The sequence below is a fragment of the Pristiophorus japonicus genome, chromosome 7 (genome assembly GCF_044704955.1).
Source record: "Pristiophorus japonicus isolate sPriJap1 chromosome 7, sPriJap1.hap1, whole genome shotgun sequence".
NCBI lineage: Eukaryota > Metazoa > Chordata > Chondrichthyes > Pristiophoridae > Pristiophorus > Pristiophorus japonicus.
The window spans coordinates 118,647,891-118,671,336 of NC_091983.1; positions in this window are offsets into that span (position 1 = coordinate 118,647,891).

Consider the following 23,446-nt stretch of genomic DNA (forward strand, 5'->3'; position numbering starts at 1 on the left):
TTCAGTCGGCATGTCTTCGCAAGATGGCCAGTCTTTCTGCAGAAGAAACATATGGACAACTTTGAGCAATGTGTTGTCCCCGGCACCTATAGCACGACTTTGGTGCTCTGTTAGAATTTCCAGTTTCTGAGACTTTGGACCGCCTTTTACTTTGATTCTGCAGGCGGTTCACCTCGGTTGACTGACGACGGTAAGTACTATGCAATTCTCGGGAATATTGATCGGCCATACCCATCGACCTCGCTGTCTGACAAGTAATCTCAAAAGTCAAGTCCTCCGTTGTCAATAGCTTTCTTCTGATCACATCATTTTTCACCCCACAAACAAAACGATCCCTCAATGCTCGGTTTCGAAAGTTTCCGAAATTACAGTGAATAGATAGCTTTTTTAATGCTACAATGTAATCACTGATACTTTCATCAGACTTTGATTCCCTATCCCGAAACGATAGCTTTCAGCAATTTCTAACGGTTTTCGGTTATAGTGCTGCTCCAGTTTCGTTAAAATCTTTTTAAGCGTTGTGTCCTTTGGCTCGTCAGGCACAAGCAGATTTACAAGGGTTTCGTACAATGCCGGACCCACCTCCAATAAGAAGATAGCTCACTTCCATTCCAATATTGCCTGATTCTGGACTGCATTGTCTGGAACTTTGATTATGTTATTTGCAGTGAAATACATTTCTAGCCGATCCACATACGCTTTAAAACGTTCCCGGTCATGTCTATATTCACCCAAATGTCCCATTACACCTGCGAGTGCTGCCATTTTAATTTCTAGCTGGTCACACAGTGTGTTGTATTTTACCTCGGATTTTGTAGCTTTTTCCAAAGACAGAGAAGCAAGCAGCTCCGTTGGAAGCCTCTGGAACATGCCTGGTTCTGTTTAATTATTAACTCTGCAGTTGCAGTACACAATATGTCCACATCCACAGTGTGGAGCTACAAACATTACAAGCTCACAGACATTACAACATCTGTATATAATTTAGGGTGCAAGGTGAGCCAAAACTGCTCTGGTGCAGCCGAGTCTGCCTTGTATCCCTCTGTTAATCTCACTCTTCCTCCAAAAAGTAAAAATACAGGAAGATTCCCATGGGGAAACTAATTCTTGTACCATGAATGAAGTTAGGAAAAAATGAAACCAAGCCAATAGTTGCAACAAGGTATATTTGAATACCTAAGTGTCATTAAGATGTTATGCAAGTTGAACCTCCCTTATCCAGAACTCCCTTATCCGGAACCACCCCTCGTCCAGCACCATTGACGGCCATCGGGTGGCAGAACTCCGACATGAACAAATTGAACAAAATGAAGTCCTTTCTCGCTGCCAACTCCCACAATCGCTGGCCTGACCCCATGATCTACTGTCCCCACCCCATGATCCCACTACCGCACTCCCAGCCCCAAGCCAGCCAGTCCCGATATCCCCTTGCTCAGTACCTGTACCATCCAATTTAACAGGACCTCCCCTCATCTGGCAAAATCCCTTCTCCGGCACAGGCCAGGTCCTGAGGGTTCCGGATAAGAGAGGTTCAACCTGTAAAGAAAAATAAATAATTTTAACAAGTGAATTGTCAATTCTCCTTCCAGTCTTCAGGCAGATTCTTTCAAATTGTTTCCATCAACAGCTGAAAACCCAGCAACTCTGGAAGTCTATTTTATACGAGCAAGTCAAGGACTCTGGATCAGTTCCTATGGACTGGAGGGTAGCCAATGTAACCCCACTTTTAAAAAAAGGAGGGAGAGAGAAAACACGGAATGATAGACCGGTCAGCCTGACATCGGTAGTGGGTAAAATGATGGAATCAATTATTAAGGATGTCATAGCAGCGCATTTGGAAAGAGGTGACATGATAGGTCCAAGTCAGCATGGATTTGTGAAAGGGAAATCATGCTTGACAAATCTTCTGGAATTTTTTGAGGATGTTTCCAGTAGAGTGGACAAGGGAGAACCAGTTGATGTGGTGTATTTGGACTTTCAGAGGGCTTTCGACAGGGTCCCACACAAGAGATTAATGTGCAAAGTTAAAGCACATGGGATTGGGGGTAGTGTGCTGACGTGGATTGAGAACTGGTTGGCAGATAGGAAGCAAAGAGTAGGAGTAAATGGGTACTTTTCAGAATGGCAGGTAGTGACTAGTGGGGTACCGCAAGGTTCTGTGCTGGGGCCCCAGCTGTTTACATTGTACATTAATGATTTAGATGAGGGGATTAAATGTAGTATCTCCAAGTTTGCGGATGACACTGAGTTGGGTGGCAGTGTGAGCTGCGAGGAGGATGCTATGAGGCTGCAGAGTGACTTGGATAGGTTAGGTGAGTGGGCAAATGCATGGCAGATGAAGTATAATGTAGATAAATGTGAGGTTATCCACTTTGGTGGTAAAAACAGAGAGACAGACTATTATCTGAATGGTGACAGATTAGGAAAAGGGGAGGTGCAACGAGACCTGGGTGTCATGGTACATCAGTCATTAAAGGTTGGCATGCAGGTACAGCAGACGGTTAAGAAAGCAAATGGCATGTTGGCCTTCATAGCGAGGGGATTTGAGTACAGGGGCAGGGAGGTGTTACTACAGTTGTACAGGGCCTTAGTGAGGCCACACCTGGAGTATTGTGTACAGTTTTGGTCTCCTAACTTGAGGAAGGACATTCTTTCTATTGAGGGAGTGCAGCGAAGGTTCACCAGACTGATTCGCGGGATGGCGGGACTGACATATCAAGAAAGACTGGATCAACTGGGCTTGTATTCACTGGAGTTCAGAAGAATGGGAGGAGATCTCATAGAAACGTTTAAAATTCTGACGGGTTTAGACAGGTTAGATGCAGGAAGAATGTTCCCAATGTTGGGGAAGTCCAGAACCAGGGGTCACAGTCTAAGGATAAGGGGTAAGCCATTTAGGACCGAGATGAGGAGAAACTTCTTCACCCAGAGAGTGGTGAACCTGTGGAATTCTCTACCACAGAAAGTTGTTGAGGCCAATTCACTAAATATATTCAAAAAGGAGTTAGATGTAATCCTTACTACTCGGGGGATCAAGGGGTATGGCGAGAAAGCAGAAATGGGGTACTGAAGTTGTATGTTCAGCCATGAACTCATTGAATGGCGGTGCAGGCTCGAAGGGCCGAATGGCCTTCTCCTGCACCTATTTTCTATGTTTCTATGAAAAGTGACATTCCAGCAGGAATGCTGTGAAATTTCATGAAAGAAGTTAAGACCGCATTGTGGGCTAAATTATCATATGTAAACAATCAATCTGGCAGATGCCACCGATGCCAGAAAAAAATAACATGGAGCATTGCATGGAACACTAAATGGGCGGTGAGTCGATGTGATGGTTCTCCACCTTGATTTCTGTTCAGTTTCAACCAATTTAACCTTGTTTTTTTAATCCGGCTTGCAAGTCAAAATGATGACAGTTGCCACCCCATGGGACTGAAATTGGTGAAGGCCCTCGCCCACCCAAGTGCCGCCCAAAGGACCGCCGATGTCCGCCGAGGTACCTGACGGTACTTTGGACGGGGTTTGCATCAAAAAGGTCTTTGAAAGGGCGGCAGGTGGTAAAAGACGGATTACGTCACCAATTTGGGCAGCAGCCAACGGGAGCTCCCAAGTGCCGCCGAGGATGGAATCAGGCCCACGGAGGGTCAAAGACCTGAAAAAGAAAATCACAAAAAAAAACATTGAAACACCTTCAGGGACCCCATCCAGATAAGTCGCTGTAAAGAAAAAAATTAAAAAATGCTTGCTAACCTTTTTTTTCAGTTCTTCATACTCATCACCAGGGATACAACAGACTCCAGCCAGCGGTCCTTCCTCGTTCTGGCGCCGACTCCTGCTGCCTCCCACCTGCATCAATATGGCATTTCAGTGGGCGGGAGGTCAGTTACGCCACTCAGCCGTCCGCTGACGTCAGTTCTCCCCTCCTGCCCACTCCACACCAAATAGAAAGTGGCACTGGGCGCAACTTCAAGAGGAATGTCAGTGGCAGTGGGCAGCAATTGGCGGCAGTGGGCAGTAAAGCCATCAATTTTGGGCCCTATGTCTTTTAGCCCAGGTGAACCTGCTAAAGGAGCTTGTTAAGTAGCTTCATACGTTGCAAGAGCTGCTGCTATATAAATTGCATGGCTTTAGTGTCTCTCACCACAGGATTTTTTTTCCCTCTCATTATTTGACTACACACAGTCAAATGTTTCCAAGTTTCTTTTTATCTCCAATTGATCTGTTCCCTCTTGGATGTTTGTAACTGAATCCTTTCTGGACTTATAATAAAAACAGAATCAAATTTAATATTTGGCTGAGGCTACTAAACTTTTTTGGCAAGTTATAAAATACGATGGAGAGACTTTTACTGCAGAAGACAAAGGAATTTTAACCATTGTTTGTAATTATTTCTTCTACTCAGGAATCCGATATACGATGGGTTCTACTGTTTACCATAATGAGGAAAAGCTGATGATAAGACAGCAGCATAATATCACAGCAACATGTGCAGTTAGTATTTGCAGTGGACACAAACAAAATGTGGCCAATGTAAATCTCAGACTTTAAAGTCATGTTTCTATTGCAAAAATGTAAGTGTGCTCAGACATTGGTTTCGACTCACAATTCCTCACATATATATTCCTTTCTTGGCTACATCATTATTGGAGAGCAGAGCCCAGGGATTCACAGACAGCAAGAGATATAGTCGGCGAAGCAGAAGCAGCTCCAAGAGAATTTCCAGTGCTGGTCTAAACTGAAAGTCATTTTAAATTTGAAAGGAGCTTTGTCTGATAATAATCACCTAATCATGAGACCCCCCACCTTAGCATCATAGAATCATAGACATTTATAGCACTGAAGCAGGCCACTTCGGTCCATCGTATCTGCGCCGGCCGACCAAGAGCTATCCAACCTAATCCCACTTTCCAGCTCTTGGTCCGTAGCCCTGTAGGTTATAGCACCTAAAGTGCACATCCAAGTATTTTCTAAATGTGGTGAGGGTTTCTGCCTCTACTACCCTTTCAGGCATTGAGTTCCAGACCCCCACCACTCTCTGGGTGAAGAAATTTCCCCTCATATCTCCTCTAAAGCTCTCCCCAATTACTTTAAATCTATGCCCCCTGGTTGTTGGCCCTTCTGCCAAGGGAAACAGGTTCTTCCTATCCACTCAATCCAGGCCCCTCATAATTTCATACACCTCAATCAGGTCACCCCTCAGCCTCCTCTGTTCCAAAGAAAACAGTTCCAGCGTCTCCAATCTTTCCTCATAGCCAAAATTCTCCAGTCCGGCAAAATTCTTGTCAATCTCCTCTGCACCATTTCCAGTGCAATCACATCTTTCCTATAATGTGGTGACCAGAACTGTACACGGCACTCCAGCTGCAGCCTAACCAGTGTTTTATACAGTTCAAGCATAACATCCTTGGTCTTGTATTCCATGTCTTGACTAATAAAGGCATGGAATCAATATGCCTTCTTAACCACCTTATCTACCTGTTCTGCTACTTTCAGGGATCTGTGGACCTGCACTCCAAGGTACCTTTGTTCCTCTACACTTTTCAGTGTCGTACCATTTAATGTGTATTCCCTTGCCTTGTTAGACCTCCCCAAATGCATTACCTCATACTTCTCTGGATTGAATTCCATTTGCCACTGTTCTGCCCACCTGACCAGTACATTGATATCTTCCTGCAGTTCGTAGCTTTTTTCTTCACTGTCAACCGCACAGCCTATTTTAGTGTCATCTGCAAACTTCTTAATCATACCCCCAATATTCAAGTCCAAATCATTGATATATACCACAAAAAGCAAGGGACCCAGCACTGAGCCCTGCAGAACCCCACTGGATACAGCCTTCCAGTCAAAAAACCACCCATCAACCATTACCCTTTGCTTCCTACCTCAGAGCAATTTTGGATCCAACTTGCCACTTTGCCCTGGATTCCATGGGCTTTTATTTTCGTGATCAGTCTGTCATGTGGGACCTTATCTAAAGTTTGCTAAAATCCATATACACTACATCATACGCACTACCCTCCTGGTTACCTCCTTGAAAAATTCAATCAAATTAGTCAGACATTATCTTCCCTTAACAAATCCATGCTGACTGTCCTTGATTATTCCATGTTTTCCAAATGAAAATTTATCCTGTTCCTCAGGATTTTTTCCAATAATGTTTCCACCACTGAGGTTAGGCTGACTGGCTTGTAATTACTCAGTCTATCCCTTTCTCCCTTTTTAAACAAAGGTACAACATTAGCAGTCCTCCAGTCCTCCAGCACCACACCTGTAGCAGAGAGTACTGGAAAATGATGGTCAGAGCCTCTGTTATTTCCTCTTTTGCTTCTCTTAATAGCCTGGGATACATTTTGTCTGGGCCTGGGGATTTATCTACTTTCAAGGCTGCTAAGCCCCTTAATACTTATTCTCCCACTATGTTTATCTCGTCTAATATTTCACACTCCTCCTCCCTCATTGCAAAGTCTGCATCGTCCCTCTCTTTTGTGAAAACGGATGCAAAATGTTGATTAAGAATCCTACCCATGTCTTCCACCTCCACACACAGATTTCCTTTATAGTCTCCAATAGGCCCCACTCTTTCTCTAGTTATCCTCTTGCTCTTAATGGGCTAAAAATCCCAGCCTCCCCGGGTCCCTATTGAGTGTCTACGGACCCAGGAAGACATCGCAAAAGTCGGTTTTCAGCGCACAATGCGCATGCAATCTTGCCCTTGCAAATGTCCTCACACCCAAAATGCATTGACATATCCAATGCATATCGGGTGCGAGAACATTTTCAAGGGCAAGATTGCGGGATTTACCCATATCTTGCCCAGCAAACGTCCTCAAAATTCTTGCACCTGATAAAAGCAGGCGTATAGCCTACTTTTACAGGCACAAGAATTTAAAAACATATAAAAATATAATTAAATTAAATTTAAAAAAACACATTTTTTAAAACCCTGCCCACTATGTTACGTTTATTTTAACCATAATTAAAAAAACGTTTTAAAAACCCGCAAAAAAATGTTTTCTCTAAGATATTTATTAACTTTAATTTTAATTATGTGAGGTGTATTTTTTTATTTTTTATTATATGTGTTTAGTGTGTTTGAGTTTTTTTTCTCATTAATAGCAATGAGAACTCATAGATACGGAGTTCTCATTGCTATTAATGAGAAATGTGGACTACTGTACCTGATTGACTGAGCAGTCACACGTGACTGCACCTTCCGCGTTGGAACCTGGAGCATGGGAGTGCGCTTCGCAGCGCGGGAAGAGAAGGCCTCCCCACGGAATCCCACACTCTTCCGGACCACCAGGTAAATTCGTAGAAATGTTTCAGGTCGGAGGCAATTGCCCATGGGAAGCCTTCGACCACAATTTAGCCCCATTGTGTTTATAAAACATCTTTGGATTTTCCCTGATTTTACTTGCCAACATTTTCTCATGCTCTCTCTTTGCTTTCTTGATATCTTTTTTAATTGCCCCCTTGCACTTCTTATATTCCTCTGCGTTTCTGCAGTATTGCGTTCTCAGTATCTGTCATAAGCTTCCCTTTTTATCTTTATCTTACCCTGTATGTCCCTTGACATCCAGGGGGCTCTAGATTTATTAACCCCATCCTTTTTCTTTAGAGGAACATCCTTGCTCTGTACCCACAGTGTCTCCTCCTTGAATGCCTCCAACTGCACTGTCACTGATTTACCATCAAGTAGCCGTTTCCAGTCCACTTTGGCCAAATCGCATCTCAGCTTAGCAAAATTGGCTTTACCGCAATTGAGAACTTTTATTCCTGGTCCACCTTTGTCGTTTTTCATAACTACCCTAAATCTTAGTGAATTATGATCACTCCACCAAAATGCTCTCCCACTGATACCCCTTCCACCTGCCCCTCTTCATTCCCCAAAACCAAGTCCAGAACCGCCCCCTCCCTTGTTGGGCTTGTTATATATTGGCTAAAGAAGTTGTCCTGAATGCATTTTAGGAATTCCACATCCTCTGTACCATTTACACTATTTTTGCCCAGTTAATATTAGGGTAGTTGAAATCACCCACTATTACAGCTCTATAGTTTTTGCACTTTGCAGCAATTTGCCCACATGTTCATTCTTCTATCTCCATCTGACTGCTTGGGGGTCTATAGTACACTCCCAGTAGTGAGATCACCCCTTTTTTGTTCTTCAATTCAACCCACATGGACTCGTTTGATGACCCCTCTAACATATCATCCCTTCTCACAGCTGTAATTGTAACATGCAGCTGCAGCAACAACATCCCAATGAACCTCATCAGGATGGCCCAATGTCTGAACACAGGAGAAATTATAGCGGATGGTTTATTTAAAGCATCAGTGAGATATCAGCCCCGATTTAAATGTGGAGTGGGAATATGGGGAGCGCTGCAGGGGCAGGGATTGGGACAGGGGAGGCCAAAGTAGACAGCGATCAGTTTCCCCCATGCCCCTTTTGAGAGTGAAGCCCAGAAATCATTTAAATATCGCTGAAATGTCTCCACTCCAAAGCCGAAAGAATTACATCAACATCAGTAGGCGGGAGTGGGAATTGAGGCAGGAGCCGAACACCATTAGGGACCCAAGGGAATAGTCCCTGACAAAAAGTTAGTTCTGGGGCGATGCTGGTGCTACAGAGAGAGCGAAGGCTGGGGCTGAGGAGCCCCATAAATTCCTTGAGGGGCCCAGAATTTTACTCTTACTCCTCCAAGCCCATAAGGAATCCTCACTGAAATTTAAAAAATATATTTACCTCGGCCTCCTCTGGTCACTCTTCCAACTCCCTAACGGGCCATTGCTGCCTCTACCTCAGCCCATACTAGCCTTTGTCACCTTCAGACTTGAATATTTAAGTGCTCTCCTGGACAACCTCTCATTCTCCATCCTCCATAAATTTCAGCTCATCCAGAGCTCTGCTGTCCATTTTCTAACCCGCACAAAGTCCCTTCACCCTTCACCCCTGTCCTTGTTAACCTACATTGGCTCTCGATCGCTCGAGGATTCAAATTGAAAATTATCATTCTCGCATTTGAATCCATTCATGGTCTCACTCTTCCCTATCACTATAACTTCCTCCAACCCTACCACGCCCCCAAGCTTTTCATCATTCTCCTAATAGTACCGTCTTTGCATTGGCATCAAAGTTGTTGGATATGTCTCTGTGAAGCACATAAATCTATAAGAACTAGGAGAAGCAATAGGCCATATTGCCTCTCAAGCCTGCTCTGCCATTCAATAAAATCATGGCTGATCTTCGGCCTCAACTCCACTTTCCCACCCGATCTCCATATTCCTTGAATCCCCGAGAGTCCAAAAATGTATCTATCTCAGTATTGAATACACTCAACGATTCAGCATCCACAGTCCTTTTTGGTAGAGAATTCCAAAGATTCACAACCCTCAATGACGAAATTCCTCCTTATCTCAGTCTTAAATGGCCAACCCCTTATCCTGAGACTATGCCCCGAGCTATCGATGCTCCAGCTAGGGGAAAAAACCTCTCAGCATCTGCCCCGTCAATCCTCCACAGAATCATATATGTTTAATGAGATTACCTCTCATTCTTCTAAACTCCAGAGAGCATAGGCTCAATCTACTCAATCTCACCTCATAGGACAACCCTCTCATCCCAGGAATCAATCTAGTCAATCTTCGTAGCACTGCCTATAAGGCAAGTATATTCTCCCTCAGATAAGGAGACAAAAGCTGTGCACAGTACTCCAGATGTGCTCTCACCAAAGCCCTGTACAATTATAACAGACTTCCTTACTCTTGTATTCCAACCCCCTTGCATTAAAGGCCAACATGCCATTTGCCTTCCTAATTGCTTGCTGTACCTGCATGCTAGCTCTTTGTTTCCTGTACAAGGACACCTAAATCTCTCTGAACACCAACATTTAAAAGTTTCTCACCATTTAAAAAATATTCTTTCTATTCTTCCTACCATAGTGAATAACCTCACATTTCCCCACATTATATTCTATCTGCCACCTTATTGCCCACTCACTTAACACTTTGTAGGCTCTTTGTGTCCTCCTCATAGCTTACTTTCCTACCTAGCTTTGTATCGTCAGCAAACTGGGATACATTACACTCGATCCCTTCATCTAAGTTATTAATATAAATTGTAAATAGCTGAGGCCCAAGTACTGATCCCTGCGACACCCCACTAGTTACATTCTACAAATCTGAAAATGAGCCATTTATCCCAACTCTCTGTTTTCTCTTCGTTAACCAATCCTCTATCCATGCAAATATATTACCCCCCAACCCCATGAGCCCTTATCTTGCATAACAACTTTATGTGGCATCTTATCGAATGCTTTTTCGAAATCCAAATATACTACATCCACTGGTTCCTCTTTATTTACCCTGCTAGTTGCAGCATCAAAAAACTCCAGTAAATTTGTTAAACATGATTTCCTTTTCATAAAACCATGTTGACTTTGCCTAATCATATGATTTTCTAAATGCCCTGGTACCACTTTCTTAATAATGGATTCCAGCATTTTCCTGACAACTGATGTCAGTCTAACTGGCATGTAGTTCCCTGTTATCTCTCTCCCTCCTTTCTTGAACAGCAGCTTTACTTTTGCTACCTTCCAATCCATTGGGGCCATTCTAGGATCTATGGAATTTTGGAAGATCACAACAAATGTGTCCATGATCTCTAGCCACCTCTTTTAGAACCCTAGGATATAAGCCGTCAGGTTCAGGGGATTTGTTGGCTTTTAGTCCCATTAGTTTCTCAAGTAATTTTACTCCACTGATCTTAATTACTTTAAGTTCCTCACTCTCAGTAGCTTCTTGGTTACCCACTATTTTTGGTATGCTTTTTGTGTCTTCTGCTATGAAGACAGATATAAAATACCTTGGGACATTTATTTTACTACGTTAAAGGTGCTCTATGAAAGGATGAGCAGGCTTGAAAAAAGAAAGCTGAGAATAGTGGTCTTTAAAATTATTAAAGATTTTGATAGAGTGAATAAAGAAAGAATATTTCCACTTGTGGAGAAGGACATAACTAGAGGCCATCAATATAAGAACGTCACCAAGAAATCCAATATGGAATTCAGAAACTTCTCTATCCAAAGAGTAGTGAGAATGAGGAACTTGCTACCATAGGGAATGGTTGAAGCGAATAATATAGATGCATTTAAGGGAAGACTAGACAAACAAATGAGGGAGAAGGGAATAGAGGGTTATACGGATAGATTTAGATGAGGAAAGATGGGAAGAGGCTCGAGTGGAGCATAAATGCCGGCATGCTGGTTGGGCCCAATGGCCGTTTCTGTGCCAGATATCCTATGTAATATGAATGCAAGTAGTGGTTGTTATTGTGAGCACATTGATCTTCATTATCACATTCAGATGGTGAAATCATCATTGGTGCCACCAAGCCAACCAATTTTACAGGCTGATTGCCACAAGCGTAAGGAGTATTCCTAGCCCTGTCAATAGGTCATACTTCCCAGGAGAGATGTGAACTTTGGTTCATTTAGCAATTAGATGACTTCCATATGAACTATGTTTATCCATTTTTGAAGCTTTTTGTTGTGTCCCCAGATTTCTGTTTTCTGTCAGTACAGTTATATAATGCATAATGACATTAATTCCCTAGTGAAATTCAAATCCTTAGAAACTGCACATCTGTGCATCTTCCCATATAGACCAGATGCAATGCAGTACATCTCTGATCACTGGCGCTTTTTGGTCTACAAGCATGACAGAAGTAAACACAACAAAAGCAGCTTGCATTGATAAAGTGCCTTTAATTATAGAAAAATGTACAAAGGCACTTCACAGAGATCTAGGAAGGAAATATCAAGAGGGTTGACCAATAACTTAATCAAAGAGATGGGATTTAAGGGGGGTATTAAAGGAGGAGCGGGTAGGCTGTAGAGAGGGAATTCCAGAGAGTGGGACTTGAGCGGCTGAAAATATGGCCACCAATGTTGAGGCGAAGGGAAGGGGCAAGCACAAGAGGTCAGATTCAGAGGAATGGAGAGTATCGGGGAGGGGGGCAGTGGTTGTAGGGGACGTTACAGAGATAGGGACAGATGATGCCTTAATGGGGTTTTAAACACAAGGATGAGAATGTTTAAATTTGAGGCATTGGGGGGCATCTAGGTGCCAATGTAGGTCAGAGAGGACGGGTAAGATGGGTGAATTTGACTTGGTAAAGAATAGGACATGGGCAGCAGAGTTTTGAATCCGCTTATGTTTACAGATGGTGAAGGATGGGAGGTTGGCCAGGAGGGCATTGGAGTAATTGAGTCTGGAGGTGACAAAGGCATGCACGAAGGTTTTAGTAGCAGAGAGGATGAGGTGGGGTGGAGGCAGGCAATGGGTGACTGAGGTGGAAGTAGGCAGATCGGATATGAGGTCAGAATCTCCGCTCAGGGTTGAAAACAGTCTGGTTCAGCCTGAGACAGTGAGCAGGGAGAGGGATGGAGTCAGTGGCAAAGGTATGGAGCTTGTAGTGGGAGCTGAAGATGATGCATCAGTCTTCCTAATGTTTCATTGGAGAAATGTACAGCTCATCCAAGACTAGATGTCAGACACGCAGTCTGACAGCACAGAGGCAGTGGTGGGGTCCAGGCAGAAGGAGATCTGGGTGTCAACAGCATTCATGTAGATAATATCACCATGGGGCAGTTTATAGATGAGTAAAATGAGAATGGTACAAATTGAACTTTGGCAGACTCTGGAGATGATGGTATGGGGTTGGGAAGAAAAGGCATTCCGGAAGGCGCAAGCCAAACATGTGCCCTTAAAGAAAAAGGTTGGGAATAATAATTCTAGAGCTTCCTGGATGTCTAGGGACTTACAGGGGAGGATAAAGAAAAAAAGGGACGCTTATGTCATATACCAATGGCTAAATATTTTAGAATCTTTAGAGGAATATAGAAAGTTAAGAGGCAAAATTAAAAAGGATATTAGGAATGCTAAGAGAGAGCAGAGAGCACGAGAAATTCTTGGCTAGTAAAATTAAGGAAACCCTAAGATGTTCTATAAATATATTAAGAGTAAGAGGGTAACTAAAGAAAGGGTAGGGCCTATTAGAGACCATGAGGGTAATCTTTGTGTGGAGGCGGAAGATGTTGGTAAGGTTCTTAACGAATACTTTGCATCTGTTTTCACAAAGGAAAGGGCCAATGCAGATACTGCTATCGAGGAGGAGTGTGATATTCTGGATGAAATAAATATAGTGAGAGATGAAGTATTAAGGGTTTAGCAGCTTTGAAAGTAGATAAGTCCCCAGACCCAGATGAAATGCATCCCAGGCTGTTGAGCAAAGTAAAAGAGGAAATAGCACAGGCCTTGACCATCATTTTCCAGTCCTCTTTGGATCTGGGCATGGTGCCGGAGGATTGGAGGACTGCTAATGTAGTACCCTTGTTTAAGAAGGGGGAAAGGGATAGGCCGAGTAATTGCAGGCCTGTTAGCCTAATCTCAGTGGTGAGAAAATTATTGGAAAAAAATCCTGAAAGACAGGATAAATCTACATTTGGAAAGGCAGGGATTAATTAGGGACAGTCAGCACGGATTTGTTAAGTGAAGACCGTGTTTGACTAACCCGATTGAATTTTTTGAGGAGGTAAGCAAGAGGGTCAATGAGGGTAGTGCATACGATGTAGTATATATGGACTTTAACAAAGCTTTTGATAAGGTTCCACATGATAGACTGGTCAAGAAGGTTAAAAGCCCATGGGATACAGGACAAAGTGGCAAGTTGGATCCAAAATTAGTTTGGAGGCAGGAATTAAAGGATAATGATTGATGGATGTTTTTGTGACTGGAAGGATGGGGTTCCGCAGGGCTCAGTACTGGGTCCCTTGCTTTTTGTGGTATATATCAATGATTTAGATTTGAATATAGGGAGTATGATTAAGAAGTTTTCAGACGACACTAAAATTGGTTGTGTGGTTGATAATGAAGAGGAAAGTCATGGGCTGCAGGAGGATATTAATCTACTGGTCAGGTGGGCAGAACCATGGTAAATGGAATTTAATTCAGAGAAGTGTTGGTTGATGCACGTTGGGAGGGCTAATAAGGAAAGGGTATACACATTAAGCGGTAGGCCACTTAATAGTGTAGATGATCAAAGGGACCTTGGAGTGCTTGTCCACAGATCCCTGAAAGTAGCAGGCCAGGTGGCTAAGATGGTTAAGAAGGCATACGGAATGTTTGCCTTTATTAGCCGAGGCATAGAATATAAGATCAAGGGGTATGGAGAGAAAGCAGGAAAGAGATACTAAGGTGAATGATCAGCCATGATCTTATTGAATGGTGGTGCAGGCTCAAAGGGCCGAATGGCCTACTCCTGCACCTCTTTTCTATGTTTCTATGTTTCTATGTGATCGATCAGCTTCGCTGTTTCTAGTACCATGTGCTTTAATTTTGCACACCAATCTCTTGTGTGGACCTTGTCAAAAGCCTTTTGAAATTCCAAATACATCACATCTACTGGTTCTCCCCTGTCCACTCTACTAGTTACATCCTCAAAAAATTCTAGAAGATTTGTCAAGCATGATTTCCCTTTCATAAATCCATGCTGACTTGGACTGATCCTGTCACTGTTTTCCAAATGCGCTGCTATTTCATCTTTAATAATTGATTCCAACATTTTCCCCATTACCGATGTCAGGCTAACCGATCTATAATTCCCCGTTTTCTCTCTCCCTCCTTTCTTAAAAAGTGGTGTTACATTTGCTACCCTCCAGTCCTAAGGAACTGATCCAGAGTTGATAGACTGCTGGAAAATGATCACCAATGCATCCACTATTTCTAGGGCCACTTCCTTAAGTACTCTGGGATGCAGACTATCAAGCCCTGGGGATTTATTGGTTTGCAATCCCATCAATTTCCCTAACACAATTTCATGACTAATAAAGATTTCCTTCAATTCTTCCTTCTCATTAGACCCTCGGTCCCCTAGCATTTCCGGAAGGTTATTTGCGTCTTCCTTCGTGAAGACAGAACCAAAGTATTTGTTCATTTGGTCTGCCATTTCTTTGTTCCCCATTATAACTTCACCTGATTCTGACCGCAAGGGACCTATTTCCATTGCTGGAGGGGGCTTTTATGAGGGGGCATAGTTTTAAGGTGGGTGGTGGAAGGTTTAGAGGGGATTTGAGGGGGGACTTCTTTATGCAGAGGGTTGTGGGGATCTGGAACTCGCTGCCTGGAAGAGTGGTGGATGCAGAAACCCTCAGCACTTTTAAGAGATGGTTGGATGGGCACTTAAAGTGCAGTAACCTGCAGGGTTACGGACCTAGAGCTGGTAATTGGGATTAGACTGGATGACCTTTTGTTGTCCGGCGCAGTTTTAATGGTAAGTACTGCAGGGAATCGAATACGACCAGGGTGATGCCCTGGACTAGTTTCAATCCCCTGGATGGGTTGGAGAAGAATTTTCCCAGATTTTTTTCTCTCTAAATTGGCCTGGGTTTTTATCTGGTTTTTGCCTCTCCCAGGAGATCACATGGCTCCAGTTGGGGTGGAGTGTAGAATGTTTCAGTATAAGGGGTGTCGCAGTTGTGTGAGGCGGACTGTTTGGGCTGGGTGCTCTTTGCCTTTCTGTCATTGTTCATAGATTTATATGTAACCTTCAGGGCTGCTAACCAAGGGTCGTGCAGCTCTTTGTCGGCCGACGTGGACACAATGGGCCTAAATGGCCTCCTTCTGCGCTGTAAATTTCTATGTTTCTATATCATTCATCACTTTTGTTAAGGTTGTTTTGGTGTTGTGGGAGGGGTGGAAATCTGTTTGGAGAGATTCAGGGGAATTGCGGGGGAATTAGGCATGGATCTAGGAGGCGCCAACTTGTTCATGGACCTTGGGGAGGAAAAGGAGGTTGGAGATGGTATAATAGTTAAAAAGGACAGAAGGGTCAAGGGTGACTTGTTTGATCACAATGGTTTTGAAAGGTATGGGGCAGTGCCTGAGAAGTTGAAACTATTTACAAAACTGGCTAAAATGACAGCCAAGATGGGAAGTTGTGTGATCGGGAGTTTAGTGATAATAGAGTCGATGGGACAGGAGGTAGATCCATTGGATGAGAAGAGCTTAGAGAGAGCAAGTGGGGATGGGGGAGAAACTAGAGAGAGTTGATGATTACAGGCTACAATAGGATGAGACTAGGGGGTTGTTTACCTTAGTCAGCACAAAGAAGGAGTGGAAGCAGTAGAAGCAACTAAATGGATGGTGTCTATCTTAGAGATGAAGTAATTCATAAGCTGCTTGCAATTTTGTTCGAGGTGAGGGTGGAGCGGGCAGGGGAGAGAGATTAAAGCAGACGGTTGGAAATAGAGAAAAGGAGCACAGGGTTAAGCGCAAATGGAGATTTGTTAGGATGACTTGTTCTGAGCATGAGTTGAACTGAATTATGCCTTATGGATTTATTTATGAATATCCATAATTGGCTTATTTCAGAGGATTTGGTTTTTAAAATTTCTATCCTTTTTTAATGAAACATCTGTATGAGGAAATGACCCTCTCGATACCTACACATCATTTTTGCTGCTTTGCTATAATAGCCTATCTGGTGGCCTAATAGGACATCCAATTTCTGGCAAGCTAATGGGGGAAGTTGGAAATCTCCTGACTACTCTGGTAGTAGAGCGGTAATAGTGAGTACACCACATTCAAGACAGACTAAACTAAGGCGTACACAATCATTTAGGCCAGTTTTTAAATGCCAAATGGATGCCGGGAATGATGCTTGTGCCCAAAGATTTAGACCCTAGAATGGCAAGAAATTGGTCCTCGGGCCTCATCTAAATAATCGGCGCGAGCTGCCAGTGCCTGTCACATCTCTACAGGTGGCTGGCCCGACTGAAGAATCAAATTTTGGGCCACCTGTTTCCTCATCAGCGGTGGGCCTGAGATAAATCTTGTGAGGAAGGGGTGAGGACAGCAGGATAGGGGCTGATTGCCGTTGCCAAGAGTACTGTGGGGTCAGCAGGACACTCCTGCTTCTCCTGGCTCCACATTAATTAGAAAAAATAATGAAACTTACTTTTTTGGTGGCGGCTGCTGGCTCGGCCTCATCGACGCCCAGAAAACCTAAGCGGAGTAGGCCCAACGCCTGCTTGCTCAGGATAACCCATTTTTCCAGTGGGGTCTGAGAACAGGTGTTTTAGTTCCCTCGTTAACATTGCAAAGAGCCCAATATTTGTTTTAGGCTAGCTGAAAAATGGTCTGACCCAATTTCAGGTGTCCTTAGGCAGCGAAGGTTCACCAGACTGATTCCCGGGATGGCGGGACTGACCTATCAAGAAAGACTGGATCAACTGGCTTGTATTCACTGGAGTTCAGAAGAATGAGAGGGGACCTCATAGAAACGTTTAAAATTCTGACGGGGTTAGACAGGTTAGATGCAGGAAGAATGTTCCCAATGTTGGGGAAGTCCAGAACCAGAGGTCACAGTCTAAGGATAAGGGGTAAGCCATTTAGGACCGAGATGCGGAGGAACTTCTTCACCCAGAGAGTGGTGAACCTGTGGAATTCTCTACCACAGAAAGTTGTTGAGGCTAATTCACTAAATATATTCAAAAAGGAGTTAGATGAGGTCCTTACTACTAGGGGGATCAAGGGGTATGGCGAGAAAGCAGGAATGGGGTACTGAAGTTGAATGTTCAGCCATGAACTCATTGAATGGTGGTGCAGGCTAGAAGGGCCGAATGGCCTACTCCTGCACCTATTTTCTATGTTTCTATGTTTCTAAGACATTGGTCACTGAAAATGGGTCTGGTTGCGCCTGTTCACACCTGTAAAACAGGCACAACAAAGTCCAATTTCTACCCCTAAGAGTATGTATTTAATCTGTAAGAGGAGCACAAATATGAATCCTTGCTAATCAGAATGTATGTATTTGACTCTTGGTGGTCTTGCAGGAGGGGATAATGTGCCCATATTCCCTGCTGGTCTAATTGTGAGTTTGTCTGATCTCTGGTGGTCTCGTTGATGGAATACTGTACCTGTCTGAATATTAGTAGTTTTAGGCTGTATAGCCTTCACTTTGGACTTCACAAACACTTATATTGGGATGGAGCCAAATTTGAATAAACCTGAATGCACATCCCAGTTTATATATTCTATACTAAATGACAGATGGTTAGAGATTAATTACAGATGTGTATTTAGGTCCCTCACAGATATTTCAGAACAAAGGAATGGCACCCATTCCTTTCCAACTGCCGAGCTAGATATTAAGAAACACAAACTGAGTAAACATAAGAACATAAGAACTTAAGAAATAGGAACGGGAGTCGGCCATACAGCCCCTTGAGCCTGCTCCGCCATTCAATAAGATCATGGCTGATCTGATCATGGTCTCAGCTCCACTTCCCTGCCCGCTCCCCATAACCCTTTATCCCCTTATTGTTTAAGAAACTGTCTATTTCTGTCTTAAATGTATTCAATGTCCCAGCTTCCACAGCTCTCTGAGGCAGCGAATTCCACAAATTTACAACCCTCTGGGAGAAGAAATTTCTCCTCATCTCTGTTTTAAATCGGCAGACCCTTATTCTAAGATCATGCCCTCTAGTTCAAGTCTCCCCCATCAGTGGAAACATCCTCTCTGCATCCACCTTGTCAAGCCCCCTCATAATCGTATACGTTTCAATAAGATCACCTCTCATTCTTCTGAATTCCAACGATTAGAGGCCCAACCTACTCAACCTTTGCTCATAAGTCAACCCCCTCATCCCCAGAATCAACCTAGTGAACCTTCTCTGAACTGCCTCCAAACCAAGTATATCCTTTCGTAAATATGGAAACAAAACTGCATGCAATAAGGTGTGGCCTCACCAATACCTTATATAGCTGTAGCAAGACTTCCCTTCTTTTATACTCCATCCCCTTTGCAATAAAGGCCAAGATGCCATTGGCCTACCTGATCATTTGCTGTACCTGCATACTATCCTTTTGCGTTTCATGCACAAGTACCCCCAGGTCCCGCTGTACATATCATTGTAAATTGCAAACGCATTACAAATCGATGATTGTGGATTTTCATTCACATTAAGGAACACAATGCAAATTAGTTAAAGATAGATGACAGACTGCAAACTTTTCTTAAAGTGAAAGATCTTACAGGTCAAGAGAATCCTATCAACTTAATCCTTTGCTTAACTATAGGTACTTTGATGGCGAGAGAAGAGCGGGCACGGGACTACAAAGGGCGGTGGCAGCGTGGAGCAGCGGCGGCTGAGAGGAGGCCAGCTGCAGCAGGGGCAGAAAGTAAACAGAGAAGTAAAAGGAAATCAAAGTGTGACGTCACAGCCAAGCGGATAAGTGATTGGCTGGTGGATTGGTGAGTATTTTATTTTTTTCATTTTCTTTTTCTTTTCTTATCAGGAGGTAACCTTTGGCATTGTTGCCAAATTAAGTTAATTTAAGGGTTAAACATAGAAACATACAAACATATAAAATAGGTGCAGGAGTAGTCCATTTGGCCCTTCGAGCCTGCACCAGGATTCAATAAGATCATGGCTGATCATTCACCTCAGTACCCCTTTCTTGCTTTCCCTTCATACCCCTTGATCTCTTTAGCCGTAAGGGCCATATCTAACTCCCTCTTGAATATATCCAACGAACAGGCATCAACAACTCTCTGCGGTAGAGAATTCCACAGGTTAACAACTCTGTGAGTGAAGAAGTTTCTTCTCATCTCAGTTCTAAATGGCTTACCCCTTATCCTTAGACTGTGTCCCCTGGTTCTGGACTTCCCCAACATTGGGAACCTTCTTCCTGCATCTAACCTGTCCAGTCCCATCAGAATTTTATATGTTTCTATGAGATCCCCTCTCATCCTTCTAAACTCCAGTGAATACAGGCCCAGTCGATCCAATCTTTCCTTCCTCAGATTAGGAGACCAAAACTGAACACAATATTCCAGGTGAGACCTCACCAAGGCCCTGTACAACTGCAATAAGAACTCCCTGCTCCTATACTCAAATCCCCTCGCTATGAAGGCCAACGTACCATTTGCCTTCTTCACTGCCTGCTATGCCTGCATACCAACTTTCAATGACTGATGTACCATGACACCCAGGTCTAGCTGCACCTCCCCTTTTCCTAATCTACCGCCATTCAGATAATATTCTGCCTTCGTGTTTTTGCCACCAAAGTGGATAACCTCACATTTGTCCATACTATACTGCATCTGCCATGCATTTGCCCACTCACCTAACCTGTCCAAGTCACCCTGCGGCCTCTTAGCATCCTCCTCGCGGCTCACACTGCCACCCAGCTTAGTATCACCTGCAAACTTGGAGATATTACACTCAATTCATTCATCTAAATCATTGATGTATATTGTAAATAGCTGGGGTCCCAGCACTGAGCCCTGCGGCACCCCACTAGTCACTGCCTGCCATTCTGAAAAGGACCCATTTATCCCAACTCTCTGCTTCCTGTCTGCCAATCAGTTCTCTATCCACGTCAGTACATTACCCCCAATACCATGTGCTTTAATTTGCACACCGATCTATGTTGCCTCCCTAGTGCAAGGATCAAGGATGTCTCGGAGCTGCTGCAGGGGGGAGGGTGAACAGCCATCTGTCGTGGTGCATATAGGTACCAACGATATAGGTACAAAATGAGATGATGTCCTACAAGCTGAATTTCGGGAGCTAGGAGTTAAAGTAAAAAGTAGGACCACAAAGGTAATAATCCCCGGATTGCTAAAAGTGCCATGTGCTGGTCAGAGTAGGAATAGCAGGATAGTTCAGATGAATATGTGGTGCTCTCGAGCAGCCCAGCAAAATGCACTGACCCAAAAAGCTGGTGGAGCACTGTCAGGAAAAAAGCAGACGTTTTTAATACTGAAAATATGTGGCTTGGCGGAGTAGCAGCGGTACGCAATTTAATGATGTCATTACGACCACAAACCCCATAACACAGCGGAAGTCAGGGGTTTGGGGCGGAAGTGGACACCACCACAAAAACTCACACACTGAATATAGGTCCAGAATGGCAATTGACTGCAACATGGCAGCCACTCGATTCCGCCACATGACCGCCGCAAAACGCTCGTAACGGCCCTTATCTGGACCCTGAATTTCGACTTCCCTGACTCAAACCTAGCTAGCACATGTGCTTATGTAAATATGGATTTGAAAACATTGTCAAACTGCTGGATCTATTCACAGAACGTTAGATGTTCTACTGACATGACCAGTAGTTTGGGTTTGACACTATGTTTGCTTTATTTGTTTGCTCCTGTGGGCAATTTGTAGAATTTTAAATAAGAATCAATTTTAACAGGGCAAATGTTTGTTATTGCAATAGAGTATGTGCTCACAGAGGGGTGGGTGCGCAGTGAGGCTCAATGCATGTTTCCCAATTTCTCTTTTCTGAAAGTTGATTTGGATCACTTGCTGAAATAAAGCTCAGAGGAACTGAAAATTTGGAAACTGCCACTGAGGATATGCTTGGTTTTTAACTAATTTTCTATTTTCTATTTGCTTTCATGGCATCCTACAGGTGCAAGATATCCCTAGATTTTTGTTGGAAAAAATTAGTTTTGTATTTTACATCAGTTAAGTTGTTGGGCAACTCTCACTGCTCTTGTTTTGTTTCTCTTCATTTTGAAGTTTCCATAGATGTATACATTTGCTGCATTTATTCTCAATTAAACAAATAATCTAAAACATACAGTGAATACTTTGTCTCCTGGAGCTATAGTCAGATCTACAATCAGTCACTTAATTTGGAGTTCATGTTCAGCTCACCTCTGATCTTTGGCCAAGTTGTAATATTCCCCCAGGCAGGCCGTATCTTGATTATTCTTGCTCAGCACCATAAGATTTACTCACCTTTACAATTGAGACTCTTTGCTTTAAAAGACACATATGCAGATATAGCAATTAAATGATCTTTTTTAACCATCGCTGGTGTCCCTTCTTTATGTTCTAAAGCCAGTGGCCACCTGCTGCAGGCAATGCCAGCTTAATACTCCACTGCTTATGATGGAAAGCAACTGTCAATTTTTGTTATTCAGCAAAAATAAGTTATTCTTCTTTGTATATAATTGGAAACCTTCAAAGTCTCTCTGTTCCTTTTCTGGAAGAATGCCAAGGAAGTATTAGGGATCATATTAATTTAATTTGCAGTATGCAAGTTGCAACCCTTAAGCAACATTATGAATCCGCAATCTCTGCTGGGAGTAGTTATACTCAAACTTGACGGTAAAGACAGAAAAATTATAGACATAAAAGACTGAAAGGAAGTATAGGATCTATGTGACCTTAACATGAGATTCCTACAGGAGTGCATCTACATTGTTCAGCGAATGCACGCTATCAAGACATGGCATGACTGCACACCAGCAAAGTGGCTTATTTTACATGAAATACATGAATGAACAGAATGCAGTTCCACAGTAAGATTAATCTATTTGTTATGCTCCTTATTTCATGAAAAATAACAAAAATGCAACTGTATTGAAGTTACTTTGTTTAAGTCAAGGAAAATGACTTACTGATGCGGGGAAGCACTGGCCTAGAAATTCGAGGACTTATCGCTCTGCAGTAAGGACCTGTTTCTTGAAAACAAATGGCAGCCACCACATTGCCGCTCGCCTCTGGCGCAGGACTTGGCAGCTGCCATTTTGGTGAGGGCCATAGCTCTACCGTTAGCAGCCCTGGCCCTAGAAATGCAAAACAGCAACACGTGACTTCAGTCATCTTGCAATGCCGACTTGAAACCATGCTCGACAAACTTGGAACTTTGTGCTGACGCTGGGTCCTAATCTTGCTCAGATAAATGAGTGGCAGCAGACCTAGAGCTGCTGTCAGCGATACTTAAAAGGACACACACATCTTTCAGATAAGTTTGCATTTAAGCTTTTTGTTAAGTCCTGACTCTAATGTACTGACTTACACGAGACACATGCTGAAGTCAAGGTCACTCAGGACCTGCACCTTTAATTCTAGCTCTCCAGTGCCGCACTTGCCTGAGACCTCCCTTTATATACCTCAGTGGGACAGGTATGGAGTGTCTCCTGCAAGTGCACCCCTGGTGGTAAGGTATGCTTATTGTTACAGGTCATGTCCAGTTACAGTCATTAATAGCATGGTAAGATACAGTTATAAACAGTAATGTGAGATTCATGACATCACCCTCCCCCAAGGTCTTATTGCCTTTATAGATTCAGTCTCTCAGGTGGTCTGCACTCTCGCGTGGAGCGTCTTAGTTGTGGTCAGTTGTTTGCCTTGGTGCCTGTTTTTCGTTCGGTGTGATTGCTGGTATCTCGCCTGGACTGTCTGTTTCGTTCGGTGTGATTGCTGGTATCTCGCCTGGGCTGTTTGTTGAGACTGCCCTTTCCTCAAGTTGTTCCACCTGTCTGTCCACCAGGTTTGGTGTGAGTTCCACATTGTAGTCTGCCTCTGGTTCTTCAATGTTATCAGTGAATCTGCTTTTTACTTGGTCTACATGCCTC